The 23422-nt window shown below is 40.9% G+C and overlaps 1 protein-coding gene across 1 annotated transcript in view; it reads right to left on the reverse strand.

The window, feature by feature from the left end:
• Positions 1–23422, reverse strand: part of Il15 (interleukin 15) — an 83986-nt gene that overhangs the window by 49259 nt on the left and 11305 nt on the right. Inside the window, exons 2-3 of the mRNA XM_026777270.1 lie at positions 10305–10425; positions 9869–9962 (exon numbers count right to left, since the gene is read on the reverse strand). The gene's annotated coding sequence lies outside the window, so the exon portion shown is untranslated. The remainder of the gene's footprint in view (positions 1–9868; positions 9963–10304; positions 10426–23422) is intronic.

Consider the following 23422-nt stretch of genomic DNA (forward strand, 5'->3'; position numbering starts at 1 on the left):
GGGGGTAACACCATGCAAAGACATGAAAGACATGTTTGAAAAGAATTTTAAGTCTTCGAAGAAAGAAATTGAAGAAGATATGAGAAAATGGAAAAATCCTCCATGCTCTTGGACAGATAGGATCAACATAATAAAAATGGCAATTCTACCAAAAGCAATCTATAGATTCAACACAATCCCCACCAAAATCCCAAGACAATTCTTCACAGACCTTGAAAGAACAATACTCAACTTCATATGGAAAAATGAAAAACCCAGGATAGCCAAAAAAAAAAAAATCCTGTACAATAAAGGAACTTCTGCATGCATCACCATCCCTGACATCAAGCTCTATTATAGAGCTACAGTATAAAAACAGCCTGGTGTTGGCATAAAAACAGACAGGTAGACAAATGGAATTGAATCAAAGACCCCAATATTAACCCACTCACCCATGAACAGTGAAGTTTTGACAAAGAAGTTAAAATTATACAATGGAAAAAAAGAAAGAATATTCAATAAATTGTTGGTATAACTGGATGTCAACATGTAGAAGAATGCAAATAGATCCATATCTATCCCCATGAACAAAACTCAAGTCCAAATAGATTAAAGACCTCAATATAAATCCACCCACACTGAACCTGACAGAAGAGAAAGTAGGAAGTAGCCTTCAATACTTGGGTACAAGAGACTACTTTCTAAATATAACACCAGTAGCACAGGCACTGAGAGCAACAATAATTAAATGGGACCTCCTGAAACTGAGAAGCTTCTGTAAAGCAGGAAGCACAGTCAATAAGACAGAAAGGCAGCCTATTGAATGGGAAAATATCTTCACCAACCACACATCAGACAAAGGACTGATTTCCAAAATATATAAAGAACTTAAGAAATTAGACATCAAAATATCAAATAATCCATTTAAAAATGGAGTACAGATTTAAACAGAGAATTCTCAATGGAAGCACCTTAAATGGCCAAAAAAGGCACTTAAGGACACGTTAAACATCCTTAACCATCAGGGAAATGCAAATCAAACCAACTCTAAGATACCAACTTATACCTGTCAGAATGGCTAAGATCAAAAACATCAATGACAGCTTATGCTGGAGAAGATGTGGAGTAAGGGGAACAATCCTCCACTGCTGGTAGAAATTCAAACTTATAAAACCACTCTGGAAATCAGTTTGGCGATTTCTCAGAAAAAATGGGAATCAACCTACCTCGAGAGCCAGAAATACCACTCTTAGGCATGATGCTCAAATCATACTACAAAGACATTTGTTTAACTACGTTCATAGCAGTATTATTTGTAATAGCCAGAACCTGGAAAGAACCAAGATGCCCCTCAACCAAAGAATGGATTTTAAAAAAGTGGTATATTTACACAATTTACTCAGTAAAGTGGTAAATTTATACAATTTACTCAGCAGTAAAAAACAATGACATCTTGAAGTTTGCATGCAAATGGATAGAACTAGAAAAAATCATTGTGAGGCAAGCCTGACTCAGACAGATGAGCTTGGTATGTACTTACTCATAAGAGAATACTAGCTTTAAAGCAAAGGATAATGAGTCTATAGTCCACAACCCCAGAGAAGCTAAATAACAAGAAGAACTGTAGAAGGAGCAGTGGGCCTGCTTTTTGTCCCACCCGGCTCCCACCTGGCTAGCTCAATCTTAATCTGAGGGTCATGGGTTCGAGCCCCATGTTGGGCACCATTTGTAGAAGGAGCAGCGGGCCTGCTTTTGGTCCTGGCTGGCTCGCGCATGGCTAGCTTAGCCCCGGAATAACAACACACAAACTGTATTCATATAAACACTACCTGGCCCGTTATATCTAGCCTCATCTTGGCTAATTCTCATATCTTGCTTAACCCATTTCTAATAATCTGTGTAGCACCATGAGGTGCTGTCTTACTGGGAAAGATTCAGCATGTCTGACCTGGCAGCTGGCTCCATCGCGTCTGGCTCCATGGCATCTGACCTCACTTCCCTTCTTCCTAGCATTTTGTTCTGTCTACTCCACCCACCTAAGGGCTGGCCTATCAAATGGGCCAAGGCAGTTTCTTTATTAACCAATGAAATCAATACAAACAGAAGACCCTCCCACATCAGAGAACTCTAAGAAAAACATATATAGATCCCCCTGGGACAGGGAAATAGACAATATCTTTTGACAAAATTGGGAACATGGGGTTGGGAGGGGAAAGGAGAATAGAAGGGAAAGAGGAGGAAGAAGGGGAAGGGAAAGAAGAACTTGAGGGAATGGGATAATTGAGATGGGGGAAGGACGGAGATGAGAGCAAGGAAAGAGATATCTTGATTGAGGGAGCCATTGTGGGGCTAGCAAGAAACCTGGCACTAGAAAAATTCCCAGGAATTCCATAAAGATGACCCCAGCTAACACCCTAAGCAATAGTGGAGAGAGTGCCAAAATTGTCCTTGTCCTGTAGTCAGTTTGACGACTATCTTACATGTCACCATAGAGCCTTCATCCAGCAACTGATGGAAGCAGAGACAGAGATCCACAGTGGAGCACTGGACTGAGCTCCCAAAGTCCAGTTGAAGAGTGGGAGGAGTGAGAATATGAGCAAAGAGGTCAAGACCATGATGAGGACACCCACTGAAACAGCTGACCTGAGCTAATGGGAGCTCACCAACTCCAGCCGAATAGGAAAGGAAACAGCATAGGACCAAACTAGGCCCTCTGAATGTGGGTGACAGTCGTTTGACTGGGGACAGACTGTGGAGCTACTAGCAGTGGCAGCAGAATATATCCCTACTGCTTGTACTGGCCTTTTAAAACTGATTCTCTTTGGAGGGATAGCTTACTCAGCCTAGATATTGTAGGGAGGGCTTTGGTCCTTCCTCAAAGCAATGTGCCTTACCCTCTCTGAGAAGTGGATGGGGTGGGGGTGGAGAAGAGAGAATGGGAGGAGGTGGGAACTGGGATTGGTATGCAAAATGAAAAGAGGAAAGTCTTTTTAAAAAATAAAATAAAAAGCTGGGTGGTGGTGGCGCACACCTTTAATCCCAGCACTCGGGAGGCAGAGGCAGGTGGAGCTCTGTGAGCTTGAGGCCAGCCTAGTCTACAAGAGCTAGTTCCAGGACAGGCATCAAAGCTACAGAGAAACCCTGCCTTGCAAAAAACCAAAATAAAATAAAATGAAATGAAATAAAAAATTTGCCTTCCAAATTCTGTCAACTGCATTCTGCTCCACCCAGGGTGGTTATACAATCCTTACCAGTAGTTCTTGCTCATCCTTAAAGTCTCCCTGCAGAATGCAAGCAAGTTTAGAACACAGACTTTCAATCCCTCATTTCTTCAATAAATACTAGATGACAAGTAGCATTTTATGTGGGTTTGAATGCCTTTCAATGTGCTGAAATGCTTTTTCTGTTTCTTCGTATGCGCAATGTCTATTCATGTTCTTTCCCTACACCCAGTGGCCTTGTACCCATCCTTCTTTATTCATATTTCCATGGTTTCTATTAGAGAAAAATTTCCTACCTATCCCCTCTCTCCCCAGCTCAGCGTTTTCATTTTCAATTTCTCCAGATTCTTCTTATTCCCAACAAAGGAAATTTTTTTCAGTGAGTCAGACTTATGTTTTGATTGATGCCTGTTTTAGAAGCTGGAAGTGAGTTAACAGTTGGAAATTTCTAGTGAGATACTTCTGGGATTTCTAGGTGACAACTCATCAATTATAATAACTTTTCTTTAGCTTGCTTGTTTTTGAGTCCATGTTCTTCTTTCTGCTTTGTTGGTTAAACTGGTCATCACAGGGACACTCCAGGTGTGAGCAGAGCCACCTTATTTGTACATCTAGCAGAACTGTTTCTAGAATTTTGTCATTAGTTATGACATTCTCTTTGGGCTAATATTGTGTGTGTATATATATATATATATATATATATATATATATATATATACAATATGTATATATATATGTGTGTTTGTGTATGCACACGTGTTTCATGTTAATAAAATGCTTATAATTTAATTTGTTGAGTCATTGTTATTGTATGTATATGTCTGAGTATGTATCTGCACGGTGTCTATACATGTGTATATGGGTGTGTATATGTAGGCATACATCTGAACATACAAGTGTGTTTGTGTGCATATGGAGACCAGATATTAACATCTAATGTTTTCTCTGATGGTTTTTTATCTAACTTTTTAAGACAGGATCTCTCTGAAACTGGAGCTCACTGATCCCACAAGACTGAGGAGTTGAAGAATTCTGTGAATTCCCCTGGTTTTGCCTGCACCCCAGTGCTAGAATGCCAACGTGGGCCACTGAATCCAGGGTAAAATGGGTGCTGGGTATCAAAATATACACCCTCACACATATGCATCAGGATCCTTACCTACAGAGTCATCTTGCTAGCCCTGAATTATCATTATTTTTTTAAACATCTGCAAAGACTATTAAATTATTTTCAACTGAATTTTTTCAACTGTGGATATTTGCATATGATATTCCTTTGACTCCAAGGATATGATGAATTATTTTCAGATTTAATAAGCTTTGATTTCTAGAAAAAAACTTAATTGATAGTAATATATTATTCTTTCAATGAACAACTGTTTTTTTTTTAATTTACTAAAGTCTTTTGAACTTATGTTCACAAATAAATAAGCTAGGCTACCTAGCATAATATTAACATGAACCAATATTAACTCCAAGCCTTATTAGGAGATGGTATAACATTTCATTGGCTTGAGAAGGTCAGTATATCAAGGAAGACAACGTAATGTATAGTATATGTCCTAAAAATCACAGCTTTAATGCAGAAAGGAGAAGCAGGCAAATGTACCACTGGTCTTAGCATCGCTTTTAAAAGCAAACGATAAAAGGGAATTTCAGCACCTGCGTTGTGGGTCCAAGAACAATTCCTAAGGTTGGTCCCACTGATTTGTTTGGTGCATTGCATTCAATAATGGTGCAGCTCTTAACAACGACAGAGCTCGCCAACAGTGGCAGTTTCCATAATGCCCAAGTCTCCTGGAACACTGCCAAAATTAAGCATATGTTGGACCACCAAGTAAGGCACCATAAAATTAAATTGACAGAAACTCTATCTGTGAAAAATTGCAAAGAAAACAATGATACAAGAAATTTTCAATTGCTTGAAAATGAAGCACCACGGGTTTAAATAATCTGTGGCCCAGTGTAGAAGTCCCAACAGACATCAGAAAAGCAAAAAAGAACAAAATGATGTCATTTTTAAACATGGGAGTATTTACATAAGAAACGAATTTCCAGGAAATCCACAGATTGTGAACTGGAAAATAAGAGGAAACGGGCAAGTCGGTTCTGGGAAGAGCTGCTGAGCTGACCGACTGTTTCCCAGTACAGACAGCCAAGCAGGTTGCACTGTAAGGAGTCAGTAACGGACGAAGAGAAGGGAGTGAAGCTGATAACTGCCTCATGGGTCAGAACTGTTGACAGCATGCTAAGTTTCCACAGGACAAAGGAACCAATGCAGACAAGGCCTGAATCTGCCTGCTTAAATGTGGTGAAATTCACGAGCACTTGGGTACCAATTCTGTCAACCCCAGCTTCAGCGTGAGAAGATGCTACCAAAAAACATACCATTTCCTTCCCTTTTCTTGTTTGTTCAAAGATGAACTCTCAGAGATCTGCATAGAATGCAAGCGTCTTTCTCTGTTTCTTCCAACAAGGCTTTCCGCTTGGGTATACCTGTCACTCAGCAGGGCACGTTGTTTTTTTGGATCCTCCTCTGATGGTGGCTCATGGGTATCAGTGTGTTTCCTCCACGTTCCCATCCTTTCCTGTTGTCTCAGGAAAGGTTCCCACACAAGGTTTTTTACCTCAACTGCTTGGCCTACAGATGCTATGGTTACCATTTCACAGTGTCTTCCACGCTCCTAAAGTTTTGCTATAGAATTATTTGTGGATGTCTCCCAGCCCCTGCCACCAGGTCCGGTCTCCTTGTCCTTTGTATGGTTTCCAGAAAGATATTTAGCATTTGGCATTAACCAGTGCCATCTTCTTTGTGGAACCAGAACAGTTCGTGCAATGGTGAAATGGTGATGTTAGGAAGACGCACAGATAATGATGCAAGTCAACTTTCACATATTTTCTGGACTATTTAGTGAGCACCTGTAATATATTCAGACATCTGTGCCGGCTAATTTGGTTGTCAGCTTGGCTGAATTGAGAAGATGCCTAGAAAACTGGTAATTTTCACTTCTAGGAGTATCTGTGAAGGGGATTTTGAGAAGACTGTTTCCCGTGTGAAGGAGCTGGGCAGATAGGAATTCCCGGGGATGGGAAAGATCACGGGAAAAATGGAACACGAAAGCAGAAGTAGGAAACTAGCCTTTGCTCATGCTCCCGTTTCTGCGCAAGCACCCTTGTTCACTGTTGTTGTCTAAGGACATGAGACTCCAGGTTCTCTAATTATTGACCACAGACTTGCACAAGTGGACCCGTCTCTAGGGACAGCCAAGCCTCTGGTCCTACTTAAACTGGGGCTGCCCTTGGCCCTTCTGCCATTCTGAGGCTTCCACCTTATTCATCTGGGAAGATGTGCTCTCCATCCTGCAAGCATTCACTGTGGGACTTTTCAGCCTCTGGGATCCTCTGAGTTAGGCAATAAGTCATCTTCTGTAATAACATATTCTTTTGGTTCTGCTTCTCTGGAGAAGGCTGAGTAATACAGCCAACCCCCAAGGAAGTATTTCTAATAAATGTTAAAATCTACACAGAGTCACACACAAAAGAAATGCGCTCATTGAGTATTTTCAATATCTACCCAAATTAAGGAAGTTAACTTTAGGTTTTTAACACATTTAAATTGTGTTACTATGTACATTAAAGTAGTATTTACTTCTTTAGTATCACAAGGAAATGCCATAATTTTCAGGTAAGCATACAAAGCCACAAAACAAATGACTTTTTTACATAGACCATGTAGAACTAATTCTAGAATGAATCTTGTAATAAATTATCTCTTTGCCATTGCATAACTGGCTATAAATCTTCTACTACACACTTACCTGTAGATATCACTTTGACGGTAGTGAACACGCAGTATTTTGAAAACCAGGAAGATAATAAGAAATAGAATGAAAAGTTTTCACCAAATAGGGTTTAACACTGGTTTAGGGCCACCACAGCCTGTACACTGTGGTCCTCACTGAAACACAAGGAGAAGGCTTGGAGTGAAAGCGCACCCAGGAGAGACCAGATCAACACACCACAGACAGAAATTCTCCTTCATACAAACATTTATTTTCAGAGTGTAAGAAGTTAAACAGCGTGAAAAGCACTACAGGCGAGGCTGGGCTGTTACTGCAGCCCAGGATTGTTTACTGTTGGGCCTGAAGGGTCCAAGAATAAGAATATAAAATATAGATTGCAGAAATAAGAATGTAGAAATAAAGAAATATAAAGTTGTAAGCCTAGGAGAATGAGAACAGACTGTCAGCAGCCTTCTCAGCAGCTTGAGGATTGACCATTAACAGTGGGTTACTCTGCTTTACAACCCATAGCTCTATTAACAAGGCCAAAGCATCTCTCTGCAAACTGAGAGCCTACACCCCAGGCCATCCTTGATTAACAACAGATATGAGCTGAGCTAACTTTTAGGAGTTAGATATATGACCTCTGGGTTCACATTATCCCTGCTACGTGAAACTGGCAGCATCAAAGGGCAGAGCACAGGGCTTCAGTAAACAACCCCTGGAAGTACCAAGAAAGACAACAGATTAAGTACAAACACTAGTTTAACTGAAAAACTCTGATTGTAAAGTAAGGCAATCTGTGTCTGAGTTTTTCCTCGAGACTGTAAAAATTCCTTTGTTCAGACCTAATACTTGGTACATCTTAATGCAAGAAGGTGGGTTCAGAAACCGGCCTTTACCACAGCCTTCCTTACAAAATCCATCTCTGGCTGTGGGCTCAGCTAGCTGATAAGCTTTTTGTGCCCCCATGGAGATTTCTTATTTTATTTATTTTTTTATTTTTTCCTGGACTCTGGTTTCTGAAATAAAGTTTGCTTCAAGTTTTTTAGACTTTGATGGTCTGCCCCCATCTTTGCATGACCCCCATGGACCCAACAGGGCCTATGACACTTCTCTACTGAGTGTTAAAAATAAATGCTTCGGGCTGGAGAGATGGCTCAGTGGTTAAGAGCACTGACTGCTCTTCCAAAGGTCCTGAGTTCAATTCCCAGCAACCACGTGGTGGCCCACAACCATCTGAAATTCCGAAATGAGGTCTGGTGCCCTCTTCTGGCCTGCAGGTATACACTCACTCAAAAATAAATGCTTCATTGGTGGCAAATCCTGTTCAAGTTGGGCATCCTTGGGTCTTTACCACAGTTAAGAGCAAAGATTACTATAGAACACATTTTACTTGACTGCCTACATTTTCGATGCAAATCGAAAGAGAATCCTGAGGCCCCTAATTCTACCCAGCCTAAATTTTCAGCCTTCCTTCACATTGCTGGAAAAGCTGTCCTTGGCCACCGTCTTATAGCCAGTCCAAAGGCCTGTTCACAAGCGTTTACACAAAGGAAACCAGAATGAAGTTATTCAGGGAACCCAGAGGGATTGAAAAAAATAAATTCGGGAAGCAGGCAACACTTTTCTTGTGTTTTCAGAAGACTTGTTTGCTATTGTGTTAGTTACTATGGGGCAGGGCATGTCCTCTTTAACTTGTTTGCATCCTTCAGGTGAAGTTTGGTTCAAAGAAAACCCATCCACCATAGTTTATCACAATGGAATTTAAGAACCCTATGATGATTACTTCTTTTTATTGATACCCCACAGTGGCAAAGCAATTCAGAGCTACAGTGTCTTTGATAAAAATGCAACAAGTTTTACAGCTTCAATATCCTGGATGCCAACTGCCTCCTCCTTGAGCCCCTACTACAGCAGTCCCTGAAATGTGTGTGTCTAAAACACTAAGCATAAATTGATTTTTGGGTTCAGGGAATTTGTAACAAGATTTCTAAGTAAGACAGCCTTTCAAGGAAGCCTGGGAAGCTACTGAGTTGATTTGTTTACAGTTTATTATTATTATTATTATTATTATTATTATTATTATTATTAATTATTATTATTATTAATTATTTGTTTACAGTTAATTATTGCCTAGGGCAGGTTCTTCACACATTTTCTTTCAAATTTTATTACCTTTATAATTTTTCAGCAGCGAAAATGAGCAAGCAAGACAAGAATTCCCTTTCCTTTCTACCGATTCTTACAAAGACCTCCACTTCTATAACCCGTGATGGGGAATCTTTGACAACCAATTATTTTAAGAGGAGGGACCAAGTTAGGGTGTGGCTTTCTGGGACCCTGAGAAAAATGGGGTAGCCCGGGTGCCCTCTCTCTGTGTGGTTCCCTAGCAGCACAGCTGACCTTTGGATGTCTCGTTCCTGTTTTGCGAGTTTTCCCCTTATAATATATTATAAAAATATAATTGTTTTGTCTTTTAGCTAGCCTGATTATTTTTCAAATCAAGCTAACTTCAATAAACCTGCCCCCTTGCCTCCTGTATTGTCAATCTTGATCTGACCACACATTATAGACTCTTGTCTGAAGGTGACACAGAAATTACAACTGAGCATAAAAATGAAATTATGCATTTGTCAAGACGAATACAGAGCTTGTATTTATATTATTTTACCTTTAATGTTTTTATTTAGCTCTACACGCGAACTTGGCCAGGCATTGTTCTCAAATAGTTTCAAAAAAATTGCAATTACTCATCAAACAATTAGACAAACCAATGTCTAATCTGCCATTTTCTAATCTGCCTGCATTAGGCGCTCCATGGAGCAATGGCTAGCAGAACTACTTTCATGCATAAGCTGAAGCATGCCATTCCTTCAGAATTACCTAATAATGGAGCAGAAAGTGAGGTGAAGAATTCACTCGACACGGGTGCCGGAATTGGGACAGCACTCTTCACAGGCCAAATCTCACTTGTCACCTGTTTTTAGAAGTAAAGATCTGCTGGGGCCAGTCATGTCCATCACATCCCAAGGCTTCTACCCACCCACAAAACGGGGCTGATTAGTCTGTCCAGAGATATTTTAAATTAAATAGCCTAAAAGATTTCCAGTCTGATTCCAGGTAAAAGAAAGCAGCCACCTCTATTATGTGGCCAATTCCCTGTCGTCGCCCACATTTCCAAACTCTGGCATCTCTTTTTACACCAATAGGCTCCTTTTCTTAATCCTCAAGTGTAAACAACTGTATCTCATAGCCATGCCCTATTTATTGTTTGGTACAGTGTTATGTCACATGATACAATTCCTAAATTTTTGCTTACTTGACCTCCTGTAGGCTGGTTATCTGCTGACAGGGGCTGTGTGCTCTAAAGGACCTCACCAGCGTGGACCACGAAGAGACACTGCTTCAAAGAGCCAGAGGGCCATGTGTCGGCATGTACTCTGCAGGAGCAAAAGGCAGGGCTTAAGACATAGAACCACACACTGACTGACCCCCTATTCCTCAAAATCATGGCTAGCTATGGAGCTGATCATTCTGTTAAAGACAAGGCTTGTGTGGAGAAAAATGTCAGAAATCAGTCTGAATTGTTTTGTTTCGTTTTATAAATTTTCCCTAAAGTCTTCAAAATGTCCCAGACTATAACTGATGCCCATGTTGACTGTAACTCTGATAATAACTCAAAGCAAACAAGATGTCAAAAATGCTTTTGGGCTTTGTATTGAATTACTAAATCTAAGCAAGATGATGATGGTGGTATGCACCTGTTTTAGGATTCTCCACTCAGGCAGTTAGAAACATAGTATATATAATGTCATTTATAAAGTATACCTGCTTTGGGGGCTTGGTTACACTGTTAGAGAAGTTTAAAATGGGCTACCCCAATTTTGCTGTAGCATTTCAGCTTTTCAAAAGAGTAAAATAATAATTTCTATCTTCTAAAATAATTATACAACACCTTGGGCATATATTGATAGGACGGACATAGTGTTTATAGCATGACTATTACCTTAGATAAACTCTGATCATCACTGAGGTAGTAAAAGTTACAAATTAAAAGAAGAAACACTGTGTTGCCCAAAACCTTCAGGCAAGTTTGTAAGAGGGTTTGGATATTGGCTCTGTGACTGACTCACAGATAGGAAAACTCTCCTTTTAAGCCTGTAACACCAGCAGCCCACTCCAAGACCTCATCTCTGGTCCGGAAGACTGAACACCAGGGAGGTGAGGGCACGGCAGTGTAACATCTCCGCTCAAGGACATCCCTGTTAGAGCGTCGACCTCTCACAGGTGCTAGTCACTCCCTTTCCTTCCCCTCTGCTCCTCTCCCGTCCCTTTCGCTCTCCTTCCACCCCCTACCATGTAAGGACATGGTAAGATGATAGCCAGGGCCAGGAAAAGACATCTTTCACTAGAAAACAAACCAGCTGGCTTCTTGTTCCTAAAATTCCCAGGCTCCAGAATGGGAAGAACCAAATTCCTACTGTTTACACCTCTTCTTCTCTAGACTACTCTTACAATGCCCACCGCTGTCTAATACAAATTATCTCACTTCCTCATCAGTCAGGAGAGCAGATTTGCCTCCAGTGCTTCTCAGCAAAACCTCTTGTATTTCCCCTGACTTCCTACTGTGGTTCCTACTGCTGTGACAGAGACCATGACCAAAAAAGCAACTTGGATTGGTGAGGGTTTATTTCAGCTCTCAGTTTATAGTACACCATGAAGCAAAGTCAGGGCAGGAAACTTAAGGCAGGAACAGAGGCCATGGAGAAAAGCTACTGACTGGACTCTTCTCTGTGGCTTGGTCAGCTGGCTTTTTTCCACCACCTCCTGGCCAGGGGTAGGGCCACCCACAGTGGACTGAGCTCTTCCCCACCAATCATGAAGATGCCCCTATGGGGAGGCCAGTGGGGCATTTTCTCAACCGAAGTTCCCTCTTTCCAGATGATCCGGCTTTTGCTGAGGTGACAAAAACTAACCATCACCCCAAGAAACCAAAATAATTCAATCCAATGAACCAATTGCAGGACTAAGAAAAGGAACTGAGAGCTGAGAGGCTACCGGTCATTCACTGTAATGCTGAGCTATGGCTGTTACGGAGAGCCCACCCCTAACAGAGGATCCACACCAACCCAGGAGAAATTCACTCCTTAGTCCTCTGCCATCCCCCAAATCCCTAGCTGGAGTCAATGAGAGCCAGAAGGAGGTTAGAAAGCATGCTACACGGACTGCACTCTTTCCCCTTCTCATCTACAGGTCGGGCTTGGATTGGGGCGACATGGGCATAAGATGTCAGGATAGGACTAGATAAATATTGTGAAAAATAGGAGAAAATATATAGAAAACAAAGCCCTGCTTCTATTCGCAGAAAGGAACTGGAGAACACTGTGTAACCTTTTGAGGTCTAAAATCTCAGTTTGAATGCATTTACACACTCGAGCATTACGTGTGAGAAAGCAATAAATAGCATTTATTTATTGCTATTTATTCCTAGCATTTATTTAAATAGATATTGAAAAGTGTTAGAGGAGGTTTGGATATTCTGACTTAACATTCATCAGACAACTATGAAATATATTGTTATTTTCTATAAAGATACTTAGCCTGGCAATGCTTGGCAGGGGAAACCATGTCCCTGTCATGTAGCACTCTGGAAACCCAACACTGTCTCAATCAAGGAAACAAGAAATGAATTTAACTGAACACCATCTCTCAAGAGTAACCAGTTAAGACACTTTGGTTTTCCTGTTGGAAAAACTCTAGAAATGGTGAACAACGATTACTTTCTCTTAATGCCTTTTCTGTGTCTGGTTTTCCAGTTTCTAGTGAGCCCCATCTTAAAAGTATACAGAGCTGTGCTGTCAAACCTGATAGCCACAAACCCCATGTGATCTTCTGAGAATAAATGAAGTCAAATAGAAGGAAACCAGAAAACCACTTCCTCTTCCTGGAGTCAACTGCATCTCAAGTGTGAAAACGCTGGCGTGCTATGTCAGACACTGTGGGGTCAGTGGCTGTCATCACAGCGGACGGACTAGGAAACACTGGTGGAGACTCAGTACAGGACTCGCCTGCAGACAGACGTGGGTTTGAAACCTGACTTAGCCACTATCTAGCAATACCACCGGGTGAGTTAATTCAAGCTGTTTTTATCGGTGGAATTGGGAAGGTGCTAATACCTACCTCACACAAGGGCTGTGCAATTCAGGTCATGTGTGTAAGCTCCATACAACAAGCCTAGGCACACAGAGAGCACGCGAAACCATTATTGTGTTTGCACTGTGGTTTTATTTCTGTATTTGTTTCTTTAAATGTGAAGGGTGATGGGTTGACTCTGATGAGAACTCGGTATCAGATCTAATAGGACAAGCAGGTTTGTACCTAAGATGACAATAGTTTACCGAGATGACACACCTCTAGATAGGATTTCAAAATTCTCGAAAAGGCTCTCAAATGCCATCAGGAGGTGGGCAAAGCCTCACAGCTGAAGAGGAGGGGCAGCAATGGGGAGGTTCCCAAAGATGGAGAGTTGAAGGTGAGTTTCAGACAACATAAGGACCACAGCGGTAGAAGAACAAGACTAGAGAATTAGAGGAATCCCACAGTGCTTGTAGAAAAAGATAGCAGAAGGAAGCCCTATGCTTTTAACTCCTAGAGAATATGAGTTTTCTTTCCACCCCACAGGCTAAGCCATGTCTTGTTAAAATGATCTATTTAGGCTTGACTCTAACGGTGGCTGCTTCTGACCTCCTTCCTTCCTTTGCATATTATCTTTCTATAACTCTTATACATGCATGCCACTTCGAACTGTAGAAATAGCTATAGAAAGCTGTTTCCTGAATTTTGGGGATTTGCTGTTAAACTACCTCCCTCCAATTCACAGAAATGTATTAAACACAAGAGGTTCCCAGGTATGCATTTAAAATGCAGGCCCCTGCTTTTGATTCCTTCTGGAATTTATATAAAAAGATCCATATAAAATTTATTCTTCATTATAAAACTCGGCAAATCATCACTAAGCAATTTTCCAGTCCTGCCACCAGAGACGATTGTTTAAGTGTTAATGCGTGTGCTGTATTTATAGCAGCCCAGCAATAGCAATCTCAGCGTGATCACTCTTGGCTGCCCCAGAAGACACACCTCACTGTTTGTCCCGGGAAGTATCACATGATAGTTGCAATGACGCGCACTCGCTGTTACCTGCTGATAATGTCCCGTCAAAAGGCACGACAGCTTAATGACACAGCACAGCGCCTTCTGGCAAATACCCAGATGGAAATATGTCTATTGCCTCCTGCAGCAGCACAGCAGCAGGGTTACCGCAGTACTCAGAAATCACACGATCAAATAAAGCCATCTAGGACAAAGCGGTTCTTTTATTAAACACTGATGGACTTTTGACCACAAAATCCTTTGGTGATTATTCGGTCTACAAATGGTCTCACCAAGACTGACTGACGTTCTTTTATGCTTTAATTATTCTTGTTGATGAGACCTCAGGCACCACTCATTCTGAATACTTGACTTTTGTGCAACGTACAGAGTGGTTTACATTGTACATCTGGATCAACAGAGTAGCCTCAGATTCCTGGAGTGGTTCCAGGAATCTTATGTCTAAGGCTCTGCTTGCTGTGCCCCTCCCAGACAAAGGAACCAAACATCTAATAATTGCAAGCCACCGCTTGCTGGACTGCGAGGAGCCAGGCTGTTGCTATTAACAGGGTTTATTTGCCAGTTGGCATAGTAGACTACTGAGCTCCTGTGCGGTGAATGTGGCTGCCGGTTTTCCTCTCCCTGACCTGGACAGCAGACAGTGTCCATACAGTCAATTGTCATTGCTTTGTCCTCTATAGGGTTGTGTGTGGTTATCTGGGGGAGAGCGAGTAAAGCACTGGCCCCCATGACAGGGGACTTAACTCCTAATTGCACCTTTTCTCCATGGGTCTCATTAGCTAGTTATCAACAGGCCAACTGTTACTCCAGTACAGTAGCATGCATTAAATTGTTACTCGGGTACAGTAGCATGCATTAAACCACTACTAAGAATGGGTACTTTTACCTTCTTAATTATTTTTCACTTTTCCCTTCTGTTTTCTATTACTTCTGTGATCCTCAGATTCATTGTAAAGAAAATGCGTTTTCTAGTGGCCAGCAAATACTGACTCGTTCCTCGTGAAATCAAGTTTGCTACACTCTGAGGCTCAGCCCCTCCAGTGCTGGTCACAAGATGTTAGAGGTGGTTATAGTTTTGTTTTTGACGATGCCAGGTTTCTTTCGAGGGTTGTGCTTTCAGTTTTGTTTTGAACTGTTTGGTTGCGGAGGGAACTGAAGGATATAGCAGATGCACGTGGATAGCTCGCTTCTTGTATCAGGACAATCCCTACGTAAGGAAGGTGACAATCCTACATGGCTAATACTGAAAGTGGATTCTGTAACACACAGGTTGGGAGGAAAGACGACTGCAAAGGCTTTTCTATAACTTAGGAGTGAAATACCCTAAAAGGTCGCGTCATCCAGCTGTGCTTCCTTGCGCAAATGCTGTTTGCAGGTGGAGTTTGGGGGCAGTATTTGATCTTGGAGGCCCTGGATAATAATAGTGATTATTATCCAATAATAATAATAATTAGATTATTTTATTGATATCAGTATTTGAATAGATTGTGTGGAGGCGGTAGAGTGTGGAAGCTGGTCCTAGTTGGGGGAAGTAGGTGAGTGAGAGAGCGTCCTGGAGAGATCATTTGCACCCTTCTATTATTGCATGCTCTCTGCCTCCTGACTGCCATGATGAGAAGAGCTCCAATCTTCTACTCGTCTCTGAACTGCTTCACCACAGGCTGAGAGACACTACAGCCATCCAACCATGGACTTTAGCCTAAACTGTGAGCCAAAGTCAATTTTTACTTTTTCCCTCCACTGTTTCTCACAGTAACAAAACAATAAAAGCTATAGCACGCTCTTACAGAGTACATACCCCAGGCTGAACAGAACATATAAAATCATCTCCGTGTTGGCGCAGAACATAGCTTTCTAGGTGAACAGCACTCAGCATATGTCTGACGTTTGATGGTATGCCAAGAAGTCATTTCTAGGATGCAGACTCTCTCTGCCTTTGGATGTGCTGTGTGAACAATGGTGGAGACTTTACCATCTTCTAGTACATTCTCATGCATGCTATACCATACTCCCACTGAGTTACTAAAACAATAATAGTTCGTATCACACTGAAGCTGGGGAATTCTTGATGAAATTTGGATCCTCCCAAACTTTCACAGAACTGTGAAGTAGACGGGAAGTCAAGAAACATGAATGCAAATCTTGGTTCAGACTTCCACTGACTTCATGACCTTAGACTTCTTATCTTTGTAATAAGGAAATTATAGTGGAGGTGATTCTAATTCAGCGTCTAAGTGCCATTATGAGGTCACAGTTGGCTATCACAGCATGTATTCAATCCAGCTATGTTTTTTCTTTCTTCAGAATATCAGATTTAACAGCCTGGGAATTTGGTCTTATCACCATAATTTTCCTGAGGAGAAAATACCCAGATTGCAAATGCAGTCTAGATTTGCACAATGAGGTAAAGTTTGGGTTTAACGATGTGTTTTGGGGCACCCCACACACACACACAATTAACTACCGCGAATATGTGAGCATTACCCCAGTTTGCCCACACTAACTTCAGTTCTAAGACAGATGCAGCTTGACCTGCTAACCCAGAATTATGATGGTTGGCTTGCAATTCCACACAGATTGACTGCATATAAAAAGGTGGTTATTAGCAGACTTTGAGTTTTCTGTTTTACGTCTTAGAATGAAGTGTCTTACACCATCACTGCTATGAAAGGAACGCGCTGCCCTGCTATGAACACAGTCTACGATTCGCGAACAGCTTCCTTAAGGATCCGAACCAGACACTGGTGTAGAGTGATCCTTCTAAGAGCCTAGTTGCCTCCCTCCCTCCCTGCGCTTCCTCCCCTGCGCATGCCCAAGCCACGACTCACTCATTTTTGTACCGCTCAGCACACCGTAAGCGTTCTGTCTCATGGTCCTGTTCTCATTGTCGTCAGCGCTCCTTTTAAGGGCGAACTGATGTTCTACTCATCATGTCCCAGGAATATTTTTCACATTTCTGCATTAAATTCAACATTTACTATATTTTTTATGCACAGAGTTCTCCAATTTTGAAGACTACACTCATTCTTGCTCTCCTTGTCACTTGACATTAGGGTTTTTTTTTGTTTGGTTGGTTTTGTTTGGTTTTGTTTTTCATTCCTAAGAAAATCAAGGTAGGTTTTCTTAAACTGAGTTATCTATTCAGCCCTCAAGTAAACCACAATTTGTTGTGGAGAAGGTGTCCCTGTTGTGAGGGGCTGTATGATTTGTTTCACTAATGTATTATATTAGCCAATGATAATCCATAATTGAAAATGTCCTATTTTTAGACCTCTCTGGTAAACTTCCTGAACTCTCTAATAAATTTTAGTAGTCTATTGTCCTGTGTGGCTTTCATTTATAAATTATGAAATTTTAATAAATTCTTCTTTACATTTTTGTAATTGCTACCAGTGGGGCTCACTAGCAAATAACATTCTCTATATTAAGAATGCAGAATCTAAAGTGAGACCCGAGTTCAAATCCCATTTCTACCACTTTCGCACGGAGAGCACTCAGTGGGTCGAGTCATAGTGCTTCAGTGTATGAATATGAAATTAGCCCCCATGAGTTGGAAGAATTGATTACATTAAGATCATTGGCACTGTGGAGGAGAAAGAAATGTGTAGAAATATTACCGAATGAAGCTAAGAGTGAAAGATTTGCAACCCAGTCTTGGAGATTTATGGAAATATTCCCCTAGGAAGCTTAAAGACCACTGGCTCAGGTTTGTGTCAGGAGGAAGAACCGGCCATATGCCAGGAGGAGGAGCTGTTAGAGGAAATGGCACATGCCCCACGAGTCCTGATTGCCGGCCAGAAAAGGAAACAGTGCGTATAAAGTCATTCACTCCACACACGGGCTACTCAACTCTAGACATACAACTATTTACTCTTTCGTTAGATGATATGTCGCTGGAGAGTCTCGTGGTCACTCTGTCTCTCACATACGCTGGCAGAGAACCATGCCCAAAGAAAGTGGTCGGCACACAGAAATATGTACAGCAGAACTTCTGTCCTGCGGATAGTCTTCCAGAATTGAAATCCTGGCTTAGAAGACCTGTTTGGTAAATAACAGTGGCTGCAGATAAGAAAGGCCAAGGTTAATAAGGTACATACGTCCATGCCAAGTCAAACAAGACATTTTCAGCAAAGCCATGTCTCAAGTTTCTTCTCGTGCAACCACTGGGACATTGCTCTATAAGAGTAGCGTCTAAAACCATGAGACACCGATTTTTAAATCTGATCATTGGATAGAAATAGAAGTGGCATAACAATACTAAGACCCTATGTTTGATCTTTTTATTCTTGGAAAAAGAGGCACTAGATAATTCTTATACTAAAAATATATCTAGATTTTTAAACCTCTCTCATCCTCTTCTGCCCAATTGCTTCTAAAATACCTGGCAACTAGAATTAAGAAAACAAAAGGACTCTTGTTTGAATGAATTTAGAGATTAGAGTGTGTCATATTTCACTTTCCTTTCATTTATGAAAGTGTTTTCTTTGAAATTGCAAAATTATCCACTCTGAAATAAAATAAGAAAACACGCGTGAAATATTAAACAGCCCTGAGTTGGTTCTGCTGTTTCTTCGCTTCTAAAATATTCACATTTCTAATAATGAATTCAAATATTCTATATGTATCCTCTTTCAAATTAGGGGCCTAGAAAATTTCAGTTCACTTCTTGACCCTGGAAATAAGGAGTACACTGGGAAGAATTCTCAATATCCATGTGATTTGATTAGGTTACTAGTCAAATATAACTGAGCACATTTTCTCAGATACTCAGCAATGAGGAGTGACTTAAAGGCAACAAAAATGGCATTTGAAAAGCCCTACTAGCTTGTAGGCAAGGTGGCAGGTGTATAAGGAATCACTGTTTCCCCAACCTCAACCCTTCCAACCCTATCATCACGGTCCTGATCATCCTGTGTACCTGAGAAGAGGAGCTACATAAATATGTTTCCATTCAATCAAGAATCATCTGAAGTTTTTCCCATGCATTCAGTTCTGAAGCAAAAAAAAAAAATCAGCAAATAAATAATATGCATTAATAAATCAATCTCCTTGACTTAACCATTCTTTCATTCCCAAGTTTTATGTGTGGTGTGTGTGTGTGTGTGTGTGTGTGTGTGTGTGTGTGTGTACTTGTTTTATTGATTGTTTGGTTGTTTGTTTGGTTGTTTGTCTGGCTTTTGAAGACAAGATATTATCAATGTAGTCCAGGCTGGTCTTGAACTCAGCATCCTTCTTCCTCCACCTACCAAGTGCTAAAATTGCTTGGTAAGATTGCAAAGATAGAATGTAAACAAATTTTCAGGAACAAGACAGGAAATTGTGTTAAAGTATGATTTTTCATGGAAAACTTCATCTAGAAAATGACTCTTTCAAGCTAGACATGTAAGAATTGCTATAGGTAGATAGAAGGAGCTTCAGAAGACATCAGGCAGAGCAAGCTTGGCAGGCAAGCAAGAGTATGTGAAACATCACCTTCATTCTTGAAGACCTTGGAACTGACCACGGCTATCCTGAAGACCATCTCTGAGCACTGCTTCTCCCCGTGTAACCAGCTCTGTGACAGCCATTGTGTATGTGACCTGTGCCTTCTGTATATCTCTCTGCCTCCTGGAGAACCGTCTCACAACTGGCCACTGCTGATCATTTTCCCCTTGCTAATTTACAGGCTACGCTCTAGGCTACCCACTCTCCATGTCAGGACTCCCAGTGACTAGCACTTTCAACCGCATGCCCCACTTTTACCACTGTCTGGAGATTTCCAAATCAGTTTCTCCTTTTCTGGTTTTAGGTGGAGTCCCTAGCACCTTTTCTTTTCCTAGCTCTTAGGATAACTATCTTAATACCCCAACTCTTCTCTCATGTGCCCCATTGACTCAAAACTTGCCAAGTACTTAAAATACAGCCTACACATTCTAGGCTCTCAACAATACTGGTGACTGAAAAAAAAAAAACAATTAATAGATAATGTCAGCAATTAGATTCTCTTTGAAAATAACTCTTCTTTCTTTCCCCCAGTAGTTTTTTGTTTGCTTGCTTGACTGGTTGAATGTGTGGTTGGTTGCTTGGGTTTTGGAACAAAGATCTTATACTATATCCCAGGCTGGCCTTGAACTCAACATCTTCTTGTCTCTGCCTACTGAGGACTGGACTTGCCAGGTATAGGCAACCTTGCCTAGCCTTCCCTATTTTTAACAGTTTTGTTGTCCTTGGTATCAATATGTCCATCCATCCATCCATCCATCCATCATTCATTCATTCATGCATTCAAGTTTCTACTAGAAACTACCATAATCTAGAACCCCCAAATGGCAAGGCTATGTCAAAGAAGAAAATCACAAAAATACGTGCTGCATTGCATTTTATTTTGCAGCACAAGAGAACTGTTCACAACTCATTAAATAATCCTTACATCCAAGTCCAGAGTTTCTTTTTATGAAAATAAATAAAGCTCTGAAAACTGAGTATTATGCTCCACACCAGTCAATCAAACATGAACAAATATGTATCTACTTATTTATAAATTGCTTTTGACTTGATATCTGAATAGTTCACTTTTGAATTGGTATCTGAGTAAGTTTTCTTGTTGCCACTTGCACCACAAGACACCCCCTAATTTTGAACACCTGGAAACTAGCCCTGTTTGCAATCCCCACTAGCCCTCTAAGCCTGAGAAGTATTACCCACGGGACCATGTCAGACTGCAACAGCAGTGCAGAGAAGAGAAGCAGGCACTGCTGCTGGGCGTGCAGTTTGAAGACCATCAATCACAGAAGACGTCTCTGTAAATGAGGTACTTGAGTCAAACCCCAAAAGACCTTAAGTAGAGTTGTCATATCTCAGATAAGAGAATTCATGGGAAAAAAGTATCCCCAAGTTCAAAGGTTCTTAGGCAAGAACGTGCATTAGCGTTGATAAGTAGAAAAGGTGTCTGTGACAGTAAATCACTGAGCCCAGAAGAACAGATGTGACAAGGACACCAGTTGTTGTAATTGAACTTGGAGTTAGAGGAGGATTTGGAAAACAACAGCAGTATGGCCCAAGTAGCTTCTTTACAATACCACCCTTTGTGGAATTTAATTTTCAGAAGTAGGTAGCATAAAGCAATGGCTTCCAGCCTCTGGCTATGCATGTTGGGCTACTTGTCAAAACTGATGTTCTGTCCTCTAATCTTGAGTAGAGTATGGCCTTACAAGTACTTTTCCCCAGCAGAATGACACAAGTGTGACAGTTAGAATTGAATTCCCAGTCCTTAAGTGTTGACAGTTTCTACTTTCTGTCTTACAGAAGCTGACTGTGGTGTAAGTGGGTATGGGCTCCCACCCCTTACCAAGAAGATGTCTGCAACTGACATCCACTTACAAAGGAAAAAATTAATCTTCTCCAATGGTATGTTTACCACATTTAATAGGAGGTCACATACCCAGCAATAGATGACCAACACAAAATGAACTGGGGGGTATTTTTGTATACTTTTTTTCATATTACTTTATTTGGGCATTTTTGATCTTAGTGGTCTTTTACTTGTATAGTATGGCTTCCAATGTTGTGTTTTTATGGACCGTGTGTGTGTGTGTGTGTGTGTGTGTGTGTGTGTTTCTTGTGTTTGGTGGGCTATTTTCCTGTCTGTTTTCTTTGTAAGGAAAGAAAGAAAGGGATGGAGTTATATGGAAGGGAGGTGGAATGGATCTGGGAGAAGCCAAGGGAAGGGAAACCAGGAAAAGAATATATTTTACAAAAAAAAAATATTTTTTCAACTAAAAACAACAACAAAAGCAAGTCTGACAATCCTGAACTCCTCCTGTTGTCAGGATATTCCACTTAGCCAGGGGGAAAAGCCTTGTGGGGAATGACTAAGCCAACCAAGCAACAGATAACTATGCTCCACACAGATGGCCCTATGTCCACCAGGGCCTTGAATCAGAATGGACAGACATTTACCATGAGCATGCTAGTACTGAAGGAGAGAACACCATCACTATCACTATAGTCCCTTGTACAGATCTTTAGCCCCAAAAAAACTTTTTTTAATTTTATGATAAGTTTAAGGTATCAATTTACATGGGGATTGATGATACTGAAATTGATAGATCAGGCAGTAGACAGTTGAGAAAAGGTAAAGACACTCTCAGTAAAGACTAGTAAGGTGGTGATGTCATGTTCCTGGAGTCTAAAGAAAGGACAAATCATGCTACATTATATTGCAGAATGTTATTGGTAGCACTGTGGCCTGGAATACTGTTGAAGAAAAAAATGGACTTCTGAAAATGACAACTGGCTGAATTTCAAAGCTAAGACTAAATATGGGACCAGAAAAATGGGCGAGTTTCACTTTGGCTGTGGGGCCATGGTTGCAATCACAGCATTGGAGAGGCAGAGCAGGTGTATCACAAACCAAGACCAGTCTATCTACAAAGCAAGTTCCAAGGTAGCATGGACTACATGACACTCTATCTCAAGAACAAAGTACTTTGCTAGTTAGAAACAAAACTGATTTTCCGCCTTGTTTGTCTAGACATCAACAAATTATCAAAGAAACACATGGTCTTGGGTCAAAGTTCATATCTGAGGTCCATTAGAACCAGGTACTCTCAGGCTAAAGACAAATCGCTTGTGTATGTGAACCTCTCATTAACACCTGAGAAAGTTTTAAGGTCATGTCTTATAGCTCTTGCCAGTCACTCTAAAAGACTCCAAAACACCCATGGGCTCCTTCTACAATATTCTGATTCATAGACTAGTAAAGAGCAGCCACTCTCAGGCATTGTGCTAGTATTTCTTCTTAGTGGAATGGACCTCAATAAAACTCAAAGAAAGCCCCAAAGTTTTAAAGATTTTTAAACTTAAAAACAAAAATAGAACACCATCAACTACATATAAGAATATACAGGTATTTGTCAATCTTGTTGATTTTCTCCAGGAACCAGCTTTTTGTTTCATTGATACTTTGGATTGTTTTCTGTGTTTCTATTTTGTTGATTTCAGCCCTCAGTTTGATTATTTCTAGTCTTCTACTCCTTCTAGGTGAGTCTGCTTCTTTTTTTCTAGAGCTTTCAGGTGGGCTGTTAAGTTTCCAATGTGAGCTTTCTCTGTTTACTTTAAGTGGGCACTTAGTGCTATGAATTTTCCTCTTAGGACCACTTTCATAGTGTCCCATAAGTCTGAGTATGTTGCTATATACAGCAAGCCAACAGCTAACATCAAATTAAATGGAGAGAAACTCAAAGCCATCCCAATAAACTCAGGAACATGACAAGGCTGTCCACTCTC

The sequence above is a fragment of the Microtus ochrogaster genome, unplaced genomic scaffold (assembly GCF_000317375.1).
Source record: "Microtus ochrogaster isolate Prairie Vole_2 unplaced genomic scaffold, MicOch1.0 UNK51, whole genome shotgun sequence".
Lineage (NCBI taxonomy): Eukaryota > Metazoa > Chordata > Mammalia > Rodentia > Cricetidae > Microtus > Microtus ochrogaster.